Source organism: Rhipicephalus sanguineus, chromosome 1, assembly GCF_013339695.2.
Source record: "Rhipicephalus sanguineus isolate Rsan-2018 chromosome 1, BIME_Rsan_1.4, whole genome shotgun sequence".
Taxonomy (NCBI): domain Eukaryota; kingdom Metazoa; phylum Arthropoda; class Arachnida; order Ixodida; family Ixodidae; genus Rhipicephalus; species Rhipicephalus sanguineus.
The window spans coordinates 225,452,535-225,467,193 of record NC_051176.1 but is presented as its reverse complement, the minus strand read 5'-3'; the positions used below and the strand labels follow the sequence as shown (position 1 = coordinate 225,467,193).

The window sequence follows — 14,659 nt, the reverse complement described above, 5'->3', positions numbered from 1 at the left end:
TTGGCCTTTCCCCCACCTCATCCGATGACGTCGTTTCATAGAATAAAGGCACCAGAGAATGTGACGCAGCACGCGACTGTAGGTGTTGGAACCTTCCCTACAAGATTAAGCTATTAAGTACCTGTAGTTAAGCCCTCCAACAGGAGTCAAAGGTCTCCTGAAGACCTTGCTCTGAGGACCTATATCCGGGCATGCAAAGCTTCATGGAGCTGGTTAAGGTGTGCCTTATATAGTCAACTCGTACCAAGCACGACGACCAGCGCTGCTTGGTACGCGTATAACGGATTGCGGCCACGTATAGTTGGACTGCAGCAATGTATAACGAATCGCAGGTATGTGTATAGCGGATTGCAGCAATAAACGCGACCTGCTGCCGTCGACAGGTCTTGCGCCTATACAAGCATCGTGTAACCAGAATTCTGTTGATGTCACTTCAGCACGGAGCGCAAGTTGCTTTGCAATGGTAATTACGTTCGGATTTCCTGACAGGACTAAAAAAAAAAGAAGAAGTTGCCACCTACTTTGGTACTCCAACGAGCACATCTTTCCTATTATTAGAGTCCCCATTATCGCACGTTTACGCGTGAATTCGAGCAAAAACAAGGACGCCCGTTTCCACTTTGACAACAGAGCGAGCGGTAGCGTTAAGAAGCTCTCGTGACGTCAAGCGAGTACGCACGTGGCGCGGTCCGTACATCATGATTTGCGCGCAGGACAGACGACCGCAGCTGGAGGAAGTCGTGGGAGTGTGTGGTGTATAGAGTTCGGAGTTCCGTGTACAATCATGCTTGGAGGAAGTAATAAGCACGTATACAAAGATTAGAAGAGTCATCCGCTTTCTTATTCCTCGAAGGGAGGCGCTATACAGCCCGAGGAATTCGCGTCGCTGGAACAGTATACGTGTATTCGCGCCAGAGTTAGTACTTCCGCAACGTTATACAAGAAAAGCTGTAACGAGCACTTGGTAAAACAGCAAAAAAAAAAAATAAAATAAAACACAGCCAACGAGGTTTATAATGCGAAACCGTACTTAGCGAGTTGCCGAGCAACGTGAGAAGTTTTAAATCGCAGCAGGGCGCAGTCTTCAAAGAAAAAGAAAACAAGCAGATCCGAGCAATGTGTAAAGCTGAATGACGCGAAGCTTGTTTGAGTTGACAAGGTGGAAGCAGATAGCTCGTCACCTGTAAGGCAGCACTAGCGGGTCAGATGAGCCCATCCTCGTAGCCCGTAGGCTGTTAGTTGTCGGTACGTGGAAAAAGGCGATGTATGATTGTAGTCGATGGAAAAGTGTTGATGAAGAGGCGTAATTTGACAAATATGTAAGTGCATTTAAGGCTCCCATACATCTCGTGTCACAGTGGCACATACTTTCATTCCTTGGGAATTGCCAAGGAACGGCCAGCTGGCCCAAATATAGGAAAATCAATGAAGCCGTTGAAGATAACGCGTTTTTCCCCATGAAGAAGTATGTGTGCTTTCTTGATACCAAAAAAAAAAAAAAAGACGGTTATATGTAAAGGTTTTCTGTCATTATTTCTGTCATGAACCTTACTGGCACGACTTCGTAGGTCGACGCGGAAGGCTACACATCAGTTGTGTATTCGGCGAGGGACGCGATAGTTATGCATACGAGTAGTATACGTACGTTACACATATATGCGCGCATGCACAACACTCTGGGGACGCTAGGCAAAGAAAGTTTCGATTTAAAAAAGGAAACACTGTGTTCAAAACAATGTACCTTCATTTCTATACAGCAGTTTCATCCCTTACATTATGGGAGAAAAAAAAATCGGCTACCGCATATTCGCTCTTGCTGTTCAGCGTCGTTCAAGTGACGAACGGTCGCGTTTGCATGCGGTTACACGTACGTAACTTTTGTTTGTTTGTTTGTTTGTTTGTTTGTTTGTTTGTTTGTTTGTTTGTTTGTTTGTTTGTTTGTTTGTTTGTTTTCACGTTCACCTAAACCAACAAAGAGAACATAAAACCTTCTATTTTTCCACCTTGCGTTCTAGTTAGCCACGTACACAGTATCCCAGAGTCATTGGCTAGGCAGGGGAAGGGTTGGGGTAGTTCAACACCCCCCCCCCCCCCCCGAAAGTTTTCAATTTTGCATGTGTATATATATACAGGCATACATACAAACACAGGCACGAATACACATAAAGATTAATTGAACCCCCTCCCCCCCCCCCCCCCCCCAAAGAAAAAGGAATTTCACTGAGGGAAAATGCGAGCTCGAGATTTTCTCACGCCGCGCGCTGTATAGCTTATTACTAGAGGCTGGATATTTAGGCACTAAAAAGCTCGTTTTAGGCGCCAAAAATATGCATGCAAAACAATATCTTAGGCTTCCAAAATCAGAAATATAGGCACAATAAATTTTGACATAAATGCAAATAATTTCAAACGAAGACGTGCGTGACCTATGACAGGAAAACAAAAATGTTATTGCTTAAGATGGCACAAAGACGCCAACATTTGAACATAGCATGCTTTGTCCCGCACGGTTCGCACTCCCGTGTTCTGCAGAGTAAGTCATGTGGCCACTGTCGTATCAACACACTCCTGAGTGTCTTTCCGGCATGACTGAGAAGTGCAGAGCAGGAGCAGACAGCCAGATGGCTAAAAGACCAGAAGGAAGGGATTTCTCCTATTGGCCGAGTCGAATTGCGTACAGCCAATTTCTCCCCTTGGCAGTGAACCACTGGCGTAGCCAGGCGGGGGGGTGGGGGTTCAACCTTTCCCCCACCCCTGAAACTTTTCAGTTTTGCGTGTGTGTATATACACGCACACATACAAACGCATGCACGTACATATATAAAGTATGGTTGCCCCCCCCCGCCCTGAAAAAGATTTCTGGCTACGCTACTGCAGTGAACACCTTAAAAAGTAAATTACAGACAAAACAAAAACCACGTACACATCACATTTTTCTTTCTTTTTTTACTCTTCACTCTCCTTCCCGCTGACGGCTCTCCGCGGTTTCGCATTCGCCAACCGCTCGGCCCATGCCAGCGCGGCGGCGAATGCTCACCGGCGTGTCCCGCTTCACTGCTGCCAGCGGTTGCTGGTTGGTTGACCTAGAGGGCTAGAGTTGGTTGAACTAGAGGACTAGGTTGAACCCCATAGTTCCCAACAGTCAATCTTACGCGGTAACATGACTAACTGTCTCAGACAGCCCCAGGGAGCGCAACTTGAGGCTAAATAGTGTTCATTGTTGTGCCAGAGCACCTGACCGAACGGGGAAGCGAACAAACACCTGCACTTCGTTGGAAGTTCACGGCATCGCGGTCAGCGTTTACAAGCGCCAATTTTGACATTACGCATTGATAGGCATTTGTAAGCATTTAGGCACGAACGCTAAAAATAGGCATTTATAGGCACTATAAAAACACGATAAAAGCCCTTCTTAACCTCTAACCCATGCTCACATATCAAAATGGCGCGACAGAGCGCAAGGAACAAAATAGGCATTTGCCTAAAATCCGGTCTCTACTTATTACACATAACGTCTCACTATTCTACTCTTACACCAAAGAGCTGGGATAATCTGCCTGCCACTTCAGCAAAGTTACCGATGCGTTGCGTAAATTTATTTAAGCTGTTCAACCCAAATTTTAAACTTCGCCCAATGCTTACGCTATCGGTGGCGCACTCCGTTTGGAATTTGGACGTCTGTTCTCAATAGTTCACAGTGAAGCAAGTAATTTGAGAGCTAACAAAAGCGCTCAAATGCTCGAAGTGCAATGTCGAAGTGTTCGAATAGAATAGCATTGCTGCGTATTTCTGCACGCTGCTCATTGTGCTCATGAGCAGCGTAGCGCTCAGTGAATTGCAGCGCTCCCAGTATCAGTAATGCGGCCTTGTGCATATTTTTATTTATCAATGCACAGGCAAACCATAATAATTCGAACTGGATTTTGAGGTTACATACGATGTGATGTGAAAATACTGCAAAGTACTCCTACATAAAACCCGTGGCTTTCTTTTTTTTTTTTTTTTACATATGAACTCTCAGCACTTTATTTTTCGCCCGTGTAGACACGTACGGACCTGCTATAACAAACGCACTGATCAAAGAGTGGCGTTTGTTGTCACTTATTACCTGACGTGGCTCTCCAGACTTTGGACATTACAGGTCACTTAGCGAGCGCTGGCAGACAGTGATGAAATAGAGGCGGATGATTTCGCAGACGAACGAAACAAAAACCATTTTGTTGGGATGCACGCATTCAGTGCAACCTATGCATTACGTATACAGCGGCGTCTATTCGTGGCTCAACGCCGCACGACTTTCTGCAAATGGGAGAGAAAACAAGTGAGCGGGGCTTTTCCGCTCGCTGCTGTCGCAGGTCAGCTCGAGTGGGAGGTCGTTTACCGCCATTTATTCTCGTCCACACCGAAGGTCGGAGAATGTCGTCTCGCGCGCGATGCCCCCCGTGCCGACGCCCAGCCCTTTAGGCTGTCACGGAGATCCCGTAACCTCTTTTAACCTCTTCAGGTACACGTTTATGAAAGACTTTAATCGCGAATATCAAGCATCAACGCAACGCTGAAGTGACGGTAACCTTCCTTTGGAGCGGCGGCCATGGAACGTTTGTCGATCACACTTTCGACTAATTTTATGCTATAGAATTTTGATCGAAAATGCTCTCCAAATGGTTACCATAGGAGCGCCATTGAAACAAGTTTTGGAAGCTGCATATAGCAGACGTTGTTGGTGCATGTGTTGCCTATCTGGACAAACGGGACTTCTTTTTAAATTTTTATTTCGAATATTTGCTTGCAACCCGTCCACTCCATTTAAATTAATCATACCTTCACAAAGTTCGCCCAACACTCGTAAACGTATGTTTATTCATTAGACTTAACATTAGGCAAGTGTATATGTACTAAATGCCGGATGAAGTGAAGCGCAACATCAACACAGAGAGAGAAAGAGAAGAGACCCCTGCTCTGGCTATACTCCCATTGACGGACGGTATGGATCCACCGAAGAGTCCTCACAAACTTCCAAAAACAAGCAGCTGAGCTATACGGTAGTGAACGCTCCAAGAGCATTTTCTGGAACGTTTAAACGCGAATAACTGGCAGAGATAAAATAACACGCGTTTTCGCAGTGAAACTTGAACACGGGACATTGCAGCCAACAAATACACGCCCCGGTGTTTTCAGTGGTTCGACTTGTAATGCGCGGGTGTGAGGCACGCGCGCGCACGTGCTGCGTGGAAACGCTTGAGCTTAGTGTGAATGGTAAAGCATCGCGTAACAGAAAGCTCTGAGCAGCGCGAAAGGCGGTATGCAGCGAATGTAAACAGATAAACAAGTAAAGCACGCAAGAGACGTGTAGAGATATCAAAATGTCTCTTAGATAAAAACTATATAGGTACTCACTGAAGGTCGGCATTTTCTGCAAAGGCGAACATGACTATGTTAAAGCCATCGCTTTTGCTATGCATATCGCAGGCCTTCACTCAGAAACCATCCGCGAGGTCGTAACAGCTATCGGACGGGGCCGTGCCCGACTTGAAGGTGTAACGGAACAGCAGGCAGAGGCCGCACGACTCACGAGTGACCCTCAACACAATCTATGGCCATTCGTGCAGCACAGCGACCTCGGCGTACGCTGCACGATATACCGCTGCTATCAGTAAGAAAATAACGCGTATCGGCCGCCTCGCCCTTTTATTTTCGGTGCTTCGCGCCCCCAGATACAGCATCGAAAAAAAGAAGGAAAACGCACAGGAACGGTTACGGCGACAAGGGGGAGGTGAAAAGAAAATAGCGTCGACACGCAATAAGATTATCTTAAAAGGCTAAGATTAAAATGTAGACGGTGTGTCAGGGTCGAGCAAACGGTACATATATGGGAATCGGAAGTAATAATAATTACGTCAATTTCTCCGCTTTTGATTCAGAAAGCTCGCACTCCCGTGTACCTTTTATTCAGCTAAAGTTTTCAAATCCTGTAATGCTGAGTGTTGCAAACAACGCTTTCTAGTACCATACTTTCGAGTAGAAGAGAGAAAAGGTTTATTATGGCAGAAAAGCTGAGAGGTCGGCCTGAATCAATGTTCTGGCCTGCTACTCAGCAGTAGGAAAGGGGAGAGTGGTAGTATAGAGAGTGGAGAGAAGATGCGGATGATGATGATGGAAAAAAGTGGCGACGAAGTAAGTCCTTGAATGTCCAAAAATTATTTACAGTCTCTCGTCGAGCTCTGTATCGCGCAAAAACATGTTCAGCGCTTTCAGAATATCGCGCTGATGACATGGTGGTGGTCCCAACAGAACTTTCACTCCAGTCGCGCCTGGCCGAAATTGTTCGACCTGGAAGAAGCGGGCCGTATGTCATCAGTGTCTTCAATTGACATTCTTTGTTTTTTTTTAACATTTTCCAGGACTCAGCACTTCGTAATATTAACGAAAAAAGCGCCATTTTCAACGTTTCTGCGCACATACACATGAAATCCCGGCTGCATCGTCCGCACCCTCTTGCAGCACGGGCGAACCGTCGAGCGCCCACTTTCCCTGAATCGAGCCCCCGTTAGCCCAGCAAGCGTCCCAGGAAGGAGAGGCCGAAGAAAGGGCGTACGCAACGGACAGAATTAGCGTAACGTCTATAGACGCCGAAGCCCCCTCTCGCCAGGAATAAAACGAAGCGAAGGCTTTCAGGCGAGGGAGAGCCGGGGGCACGCTGTGTGATGGCGGCCAACCTTGGCCCGCATAAACGCGCCGGCAACCTTGGCGTAGCGCGCGGTTCCGTAGCGCGTATAAACGCCGCCGGCTATAACCTCTCAACGACGAATCGAGACCGTTCTCGCGGAGACCACGAAACGACACGCAAAACAAGATTTCAGCGAGCGATGCCGGCCACAGGAACGAGTTAAGCCGCGCTACTAGTTTACTATTATGCAACGGAGTTGCTGCTTGATACAAGGACACGCGCGTGCCACTTTCGTGTAGTTGTGCTACGACATTGTCAATACAATAACTGGCAGTAGAAGACTGCCAGCAGTGCATTAGCGAGGGTGTGGAAGGGAGGAAGGTGGTTCCTCTGGTTCCTCTGGTTCCTCCACACAAATATTATTAAAATGATCACTCAGTGCGCACGTACTAACCTATCTCCTCCGTAACATGTACTGTATTCCGCGTAAGTGTTTGAAACAAAAGTTATTTTGTACAGTTACTTCAGGCCAGCTCGCTTTGTAAGATCTAATCTCCTATCCAACTCGCTTTTCGAAGATACTAACCGTGCGAAACTCAACTTTACTGTTGATTGTATACATCATGACAAGCGCGAAATCATTCGACAAAGCACAGCATAAGTTACTCGTTAAGCTAAGTGTCGTGTAGCGTGCATTCAGATGCATCGTTTATTTACTGACCACTCACCATACATGACTACTGCCGACGATTGTGTATCATCCTCTTGCATTGTAATGTCTAGTGTCCGCTTTTATTCCTGTACTATAAATCTGTAAATTGACAGTCTCACCATTGGACCGCACACTTTTGCAAAGAAGGGTTCGCAGGTTGAATGTGTCGATTGTAGCGCACTCATCATCACGATGACGCCTTACTCCGATCCTACCTTGCCATTATTTTTATCCGGCGTAGTGAACCCCGATGAGTTCAAAGCTGTACGGTGTGCTTAACGTAGTGCTATAAGCCGACATCGTCGTCTGAATTTTGTGAGCCACTCAGTAACGTTTGTGTTTCGTGCGTTTATCTTATTTGTATGCGTATGTATATAATATTAATTGTTGGGGTTTAATGTCCCTAAACCACGATATGATTATGAGGGACGCCGTAGTGGAGGGCTCCGGAAATTTCGACCACCTGGGATTCTTTAACGTGCACCTAAATCCAAGTGCGCGGGCCTCAAGCATTATCGCCTTCGTCGAAAATGCGGCCGCCGCGGCCGGGATTCGATCCCGCGACCTTCGGGTCAGCAGTCGAGCACCGTAACTGCTAGACCACCGCGGATAGTTGCGTACGTATGTGAACGTTAGAACTATCATCACTCTAACTGTATCTCCGCTTTTCGTAACCTTCACGTCCTTGGGAGTATATATGCGAATTAAGACAGGTAGAAAGCGCCGTCTACAGGCACCAACATCTGCTTAAACACAAACAACGACACTAATAATAATAATAATAATAATAATAATAATAATAGACCTAAAAAAACCTAAGGTCTAAGTACTGACGCCCGTATACAGTAAAGAAAAATATTATTAAGAAAAACTGAAGGCGAATACAAGTCACAGAAAAGATAAACACAGAGCATAATAGGAGACGACAAACACAATAAATATACAAGAGCAAGGATGATAACATTGACGTAGCCAGGGAGGAATGGGGGGCAGGACTTCAACCCCCCCCCCCCCCCCCCGCCCCACACGCACACAAAATTCCTGGCTACGCCTCTGGATGGCAAGTACAGTTAACTTACACCAAAACGCTGGTCAAGTTCAAGAGGAAAAGAAAGACAAAAGAATTTGAATAGTGTATGAAACAAGATTACAACGGAACAAGGCTGGGGAATTAAAAAAAAGAAACAGTGACCGCGAGTGCTGAAAAGTATCGAAATCAAGAAAATTAGCATTATAATTAGATTTTGTTGTGTGGACGGTTAAGTGCCGCATATGCTACACAGTAACCTGAAAAGGTATTTGCTCTCTGATGATCTTATGCGGAATTCGAAGTACAACACAAGTGAAAAGTTCAGGTCAAGATAGGCTGTTGTGAGGGATATGAAAAGAAACAGATCAGCGCCATCTCGTTGGCAACGAAGTGATCGCAGTGACAATCCCATAGCAAACCGACGATGATATAGGCTCAACCTTTTGTTTGTTTGTTTTTTTCGTATCCTTTCTATGGTGTTACTGTTGGATTGAGAAATGCCATTCCATACCACCGACACATGTTCCAATTGTAAAAGACAAATTATTGCGTACAACTTGCGGAAAGTGTTGGAGAATTCATTTCTCTCGACAGTCGGCAAAGAGAGCCAACAGAGCGAAGACCCCGCATTGCAACGCGCTTAGTGTGAGCAGGAGACTAAGATCGTATGAAAGATACACCGAAATCATTGACCTCGCATACCTTACACAACGATACAGAGCCTACAGAATAACAAAATGAAATGCTTGCTGCTTTGCGAGTGAAAGTCGTAACTTCATGGAAGTATCCAAGGTGGTATAGTAGTATTGTTGAAGCAGTCAGAAGAAACAGGTCAGATACCAGGTTGCGAGAGTGATCAACAGCACGAATTTCCTTTGAAAATATTGATAATGTACGCGTATGAGAGGAATGAATAATTACGAATAGCATGAACTTTTATAAAGGAGTGGGCTTAATACGGGTCCTTGAGAGAAACCACTAAGTCGCATTGTACAAAAGAAACGTTTGGTCCCTTATGGCGAACATGATATGTGCCAATGTGCGAAAGCTTTAAGCTCAGTGGCTGACTACGTCGAAAATGGTAAAAAAAAAAATATTCTTATCATTACTATTATTAGTAGTAGTAGTAGCAGTAGTAGTAGTAGTAGCAGCAGCAGTAGTAGTATTTGTCCTATAAGTAGCGACTGCTTGGCCGTCCGATCCGCACGTACAGAAGAGCGAAATTTGCCGAAAGACAACCCCTGAAGTTGAATGTCTCCTATAGATAATGTAGAGGAGTGTCAGTTACCCGACTTTCGACGTTGGGGTGAGTCATCCTCCGCTGCTCCACGCGTCACGAATGGCAAAAGAGCATGCCATCCGAAATTCTCGCATAAAAACATGAAGCTTGGATGAAGAAATGTAAGTCGGCCGTCTCGTCAACAGCTGCGTAAGCGCGTATCGGCAGGGGACGTCACCGCAGCGAGAACATCCCGTGAATCATGGCCGAGAGTGACTCGTCTGGCTTTTGGATTATGTCACCAGATAAACAAATCTCTCCTTTCGTCTCTCTCTCTTTTTCTTTCCTCTTAGGGGCGAAGCTCCTTAAGGCGGCACCCGTTCGTCCCTCGTAGTCGTAGTAGTGCGTAACCAGTCGTAACGCTAGTACCAGATCTTGACCTCCAAGGTGGTGCCGGTGGGAGATTTTTCCTGTGCGTTGTTGAACAATAAAAAATTCGCAGCGTGCGCGTTAACTAAAAGCCGAATTCTTCTGTCTCTCATTCCAATTAGCAGCCATTGTTTACGTCCAAGGTAGTGCCTGGTGAGATTTCTCCTGTGCGTGATTAAACAATAAAAATTTTGCTCAAAACGCCGTTGATTGATGAAATAAACCAACGAAAGACGCCAGATGTTTTCTAATAGCAAAACGAAAGAATGCCAGATGTTTCTAAAGCAAAACGAAAAGACGCCAGCTGCTTAACGAAAGACGCCAGATGTTTTCTAAAGCAATGGTTTTCTAAACAATGAAAATTCACAGCGTACATGTAAAATTAAAGTGAGCTGCAAGTCGTCATAACTCATCGAACCTTTAGTATAAACGCGCCCGATCTCACGTCGGTGATGATGTACTGGGCAGAATTCACCGAAGATTCACGGTTTACCGATGAACCTCCGCAGCTTCGCCCACTCATCATCATTCACTCCGTGGATATGCTGTGATTTTTTTTGTTCTTTTTTTTTTCCCCCCCTTTGCGCGCCTGTAAATGGCGTGTTTGCACTGCAACCAGAGACGCGCGATCTTGCGCGTTAGCCGCGCGTTCGAACCAGACGCTACTCTACATGTACATCGGCAGTGTCTGTAGAGAAAAGTTAAGCCGTTTTATTTTTATTTACTTGCGCCGCACACAAAACCTGCGCGATGAGAAGGACGGTTCGGTCGTCGAGAACAATGAGCGCCCCTGCCTGCGAGTGAATGGCGTCGGATGACCGTTTACACGTGCGTCCGCTGCGTTGCTCACCGCACGTTGGAGAGGAAGACCGCAGGAGATGAGAACGCCGCCAGTTTCGGCTGACGGGAGGAAGCAATCAACTACCACGGCATCCACGACGTGGATCAAAGCAAGGCCTGCATGCCCGACACACATCGCATGCGGTAAAGTGGGTTGTAAGGACAGGCGCCGCCAACTAATCGAGAGATTGAATACATAAAATATATAGCATGCAGAGCTGGTCAATGACAAAATGCTCTTTGTGAACTGTGCTATATATATATATATATATATATATATATAAAGAAGAACGAGAGGAAAGAAAAATTGTCGCCGTGCACGGCAACTCACGCAAGTATATTGACCCGGTGTAAATCTGTCCCGTATGTTCACGTCACTGACGTGACAGTCCAAATTTTCTGCGGTTTCGAAAACTTTCGCCTCTGCAAGTTTCATCACCGAGCTGGATTGAAGAGGCGGGTATAGCGACAAGCAAGGTATTTCGTGACTCGTTCACTTCATTATAACACTCTTTCACCGAAGGAACCTGGGTACGTATTCACAAAAACGTCTTAAGCTAAACATTTTTCGTAAGATAATATTTAAGCGAATCACGACGCGGGATCATACCATTAGCGAAAACGGCCGACCAATGAGAAGACGCACTTACGAAAGAGAAGTTTTGTGAATTCGGCCCCTGAAACATTGGATTCTTTTATGGCTTGACATCTCGACGTAAATGTCGGGGATGCGAAAGTGTGAGCATATAAAGGCGTTGTGTTTCTCGCGTGCGCTCTGGTTGTTGTCCTTCAAAGGAAAACAAGGCTAAATAAATAAGCAACTGCGCCATCCGGCTATCAGTGCTCAAAATAAACTCGCGCTGTTCTATAATTGCGCCAAGCGAGGGCATTCATTCTGACGCCCGGAAGCAAAACTACCGAAGGGCTTCCGCTCAGTGTGCTGTGTGGCACGAGTTAGCGCCCGCACTTACTCCAAACGAATAAACAGAAAAAAAAAATGCAGGCTCGAACATGTAAATGCTTTCCTATCTATCGCGTCCCGTCTCAGCAAACCTTAATTTCCTTCTTTTTTTTATCGTTCTAATAAACCACAATTTATGAGGTTACATCGGTTATCTGTGTTGTCCTTCCTTTACAAACGTGTTATTATTTATTTTATTTGTTTTTGTTTATCCAATACTGCGGACACCGTGTTCCAAGCAGGGAGGGCGACAAATGGTACATACACTAAATATGTTTGACAAAACAAAACAATATTAATTCAAAATTAGGATCTGGATTCCATTATACAATTCTATTCGGTTACTGTACGAGGGAAAAAAAAAGAATACTTAAACGTGTTCGTTCCTGCAAATGAAAGTGTTAGTGCGGCGGCGTAGGTATGGTTAACAGCTGCGATAGATACAGACATCACCACGTAGTGGCTGTTGTGTATCGCTTTTGTGTATTTGTTTCCGAACGCCTTCTCACTATTCTTGATGTTTTTGCTGATTTTTTTTTTTTTTTTCACGTTAAACCTCTCCTAGCATAAAGCATACCGCCGTTATTTAGGCCGTCCTGTCGGTTTCGGCTTGTTTCTAATAGTTTCACCCTTGGGCCGTATGCCCTTTCAAGCGGTCAGCTTACGTTTCGGTCGGTAGAGAATATGCAAGCACGTAATAATTAAAGTATACACCGTAAGATTGTCGGTGTACGTGCTCGTACAGGTTCTCAAGGCCACCTTAATATTGGCGCTTACAAGTAATGTATACTGCTATGATTGCAGCTTAGGTTTAAAAAAAAAGAAACAAAAAGCTGAAATTACAACAATCGAGCATCTATTGAGGATGTAATCGGTGTCCAAATAAAAAAAAAGGTGCGTGCGTATGTAAAATTTCAGAATTTCACGAGTGTTTCTTCGGGCTACATCGTTGCACTTATTGATTGCATGTCGCCGTTATATATTTTCCCGCGTTTGTGCTCCCTTGGTATATAAATATTGCTTTCTTTTCTTTCAAACTTTCTTGCTCATTTTTTTTTTTTTCAGGAACACGTGGTTGTGGATGAAGTGCCTGCTCGATCAAAAGACCAAAGATGTGTACTACATACACTAGGTAAAAAGTTGATAACAAATTCTCCGAATATCAGCAGTGAATAATAAAGAAAAGCCAGCAACAACGCAAAAAAAAATGCTGCTTGTTAAGCCAGCATAGCTCATTAAGGAGTAAGCAACCATACCACTGATATCAACGCAATACGCGCACATGGCGCACCACTTCAAAACATGCGACCGCACCAGTTTTCTTTAAAGATAAGAAAAAGTGGCAGCGCGGGAATTTCCTTCTAAACGGTTCGCAATGACTTGGCCGCTCGGACCAGCTTGCAAGATATACAATTGCGACACATGGGCGATCAAGTATCCCATGCGTTGGGCAATAGAACCTTCACGGTGGCTATATTTGTATGATGCGCAGTTTCGAGCCATTCGCGACAGTAACCTAATGTCATCGTAAGAACGACTGCTATAAAAGCTCCGAGTGTGGCGCGTCAACTATTGGTTAACGCGGCACGCTACTGGGCTTTGAAACAGCTTCGAAACATCCGGGAGTACAGCCGAATGTGGACAGCAGTATGTCTGAAATGATCGGTGGAATTGATCGCACATTCTCGCGAAAAGAATGGCCTTGAAAAGCAATTTCGTGACAAAAAAAGAAAGAAATGAAAAGCGCGCAATGAGCGCACTGTCAAGCAGGTCAAGCTAGAGCGATCACCTGCAGTTGCAGGGTGACAAAAAAAAAAAAAGAAAAACACAGAACGTGGAAAATTATTCATCGTCGAACTTCATTTGAAACACAGTGCATGTAACGCCGCTACAGCGAAATATTTGTTGTCGCAAAAAGTGCAAGTTCCGACCGCTTGGTAACTATTTACACACGACGAAATAATGGCAGAACCAACAAAAGACGACAAACAAGCCGCAATATGCAGCTGAGACAACACAATACGCTTCAGCGATGGCTACGTCGAAGCTGCGCGGCAAAACAATCGCACAAGGAGCACTCACCGTGAGACGGCCGATACAGCTGCCGAGCACCGGGCGCAGCAGACGACGCGTGCGGCTCACGATCAGAACAGACGACGGTTCAGGAGCGACTCCATAAAACGACAGCAACGCCTCGCTTCGCCGCGCTGGCCGCGCGCCTGTGCGCGCAGTGAAAATAAGCAGCGGCAGGCGAGACGCGAAGGTCGACGTGTTATCTTTCTTGGTTGCCTCGTTCTATAAACGAGCAACGCGTCGAAGACCCCGCATTACCGGCGTAAAATCGCGGTTGCGTCACACCGCCTGATTACGAGCGATGACGACTCGAGACAGGGTCCGCCCGTGCTATCGGTTTTCGCTCGCCTCCTCGCCCGCCATCCCCTCCGCGCCAACGCCGCTTCTCTTTCCGTTCCTCCAACGGGGATGTTTACGCCCCCGCGGAGCCTTCCAGTGAAGCCGGACGCCCGTTGTCAGGAAACGAAACTTTTCATTTCTGTATCGCGACGCGGCTTTGCGTATTGCGATAGGAACACGGCCGGTGCACCCTCGTCAAACAATTGAACTGTTCACGCCGACTTACTGTGTACAAATGCTGCAGCGACGGTTCGGCCTTTTCCTCGCACTTCCTGCGGATTATCGCGAGCGCGAAAGAGATAAAAAAAGAAATTAAGATAAGCGAAATAAACGTCGCGCTTTAGGCGAGCGATATCTTTTACCATTCTTTTTTCTTATCCGGATATGCA

General features: G+C 45.8%; 1 protein-coding gene across 3 annotated transcripts in view; it reads right to left on the bottom strand.

Annotated features, from left to right (window-relative positions):
• The window catches only part of LOC119373389 ((Lyso)-N-acylphosphatidylethanolamine lipase), a 77,347-nt gene extending 63,158 nt beyond the window's left edge, over positions 1 to 14,189 (bottom strand). For 2 of the 3 annotated variants that reach the window (XM_049419853.1, XM_049419856.1), the window contains exon 1: positions 13,941 to 14,189. The gene's annotated coding sequence lies outside the window, so the exon portion shown is untranslated. The remainder of the gene's footprint in view (positions 1 to 13,940) is intronic. The other variant, XM_037643433.2, reaches the window with a different exon arrangement.
• Positions 14,190 to 14,659: the final 470 nt, after the last annotated feature.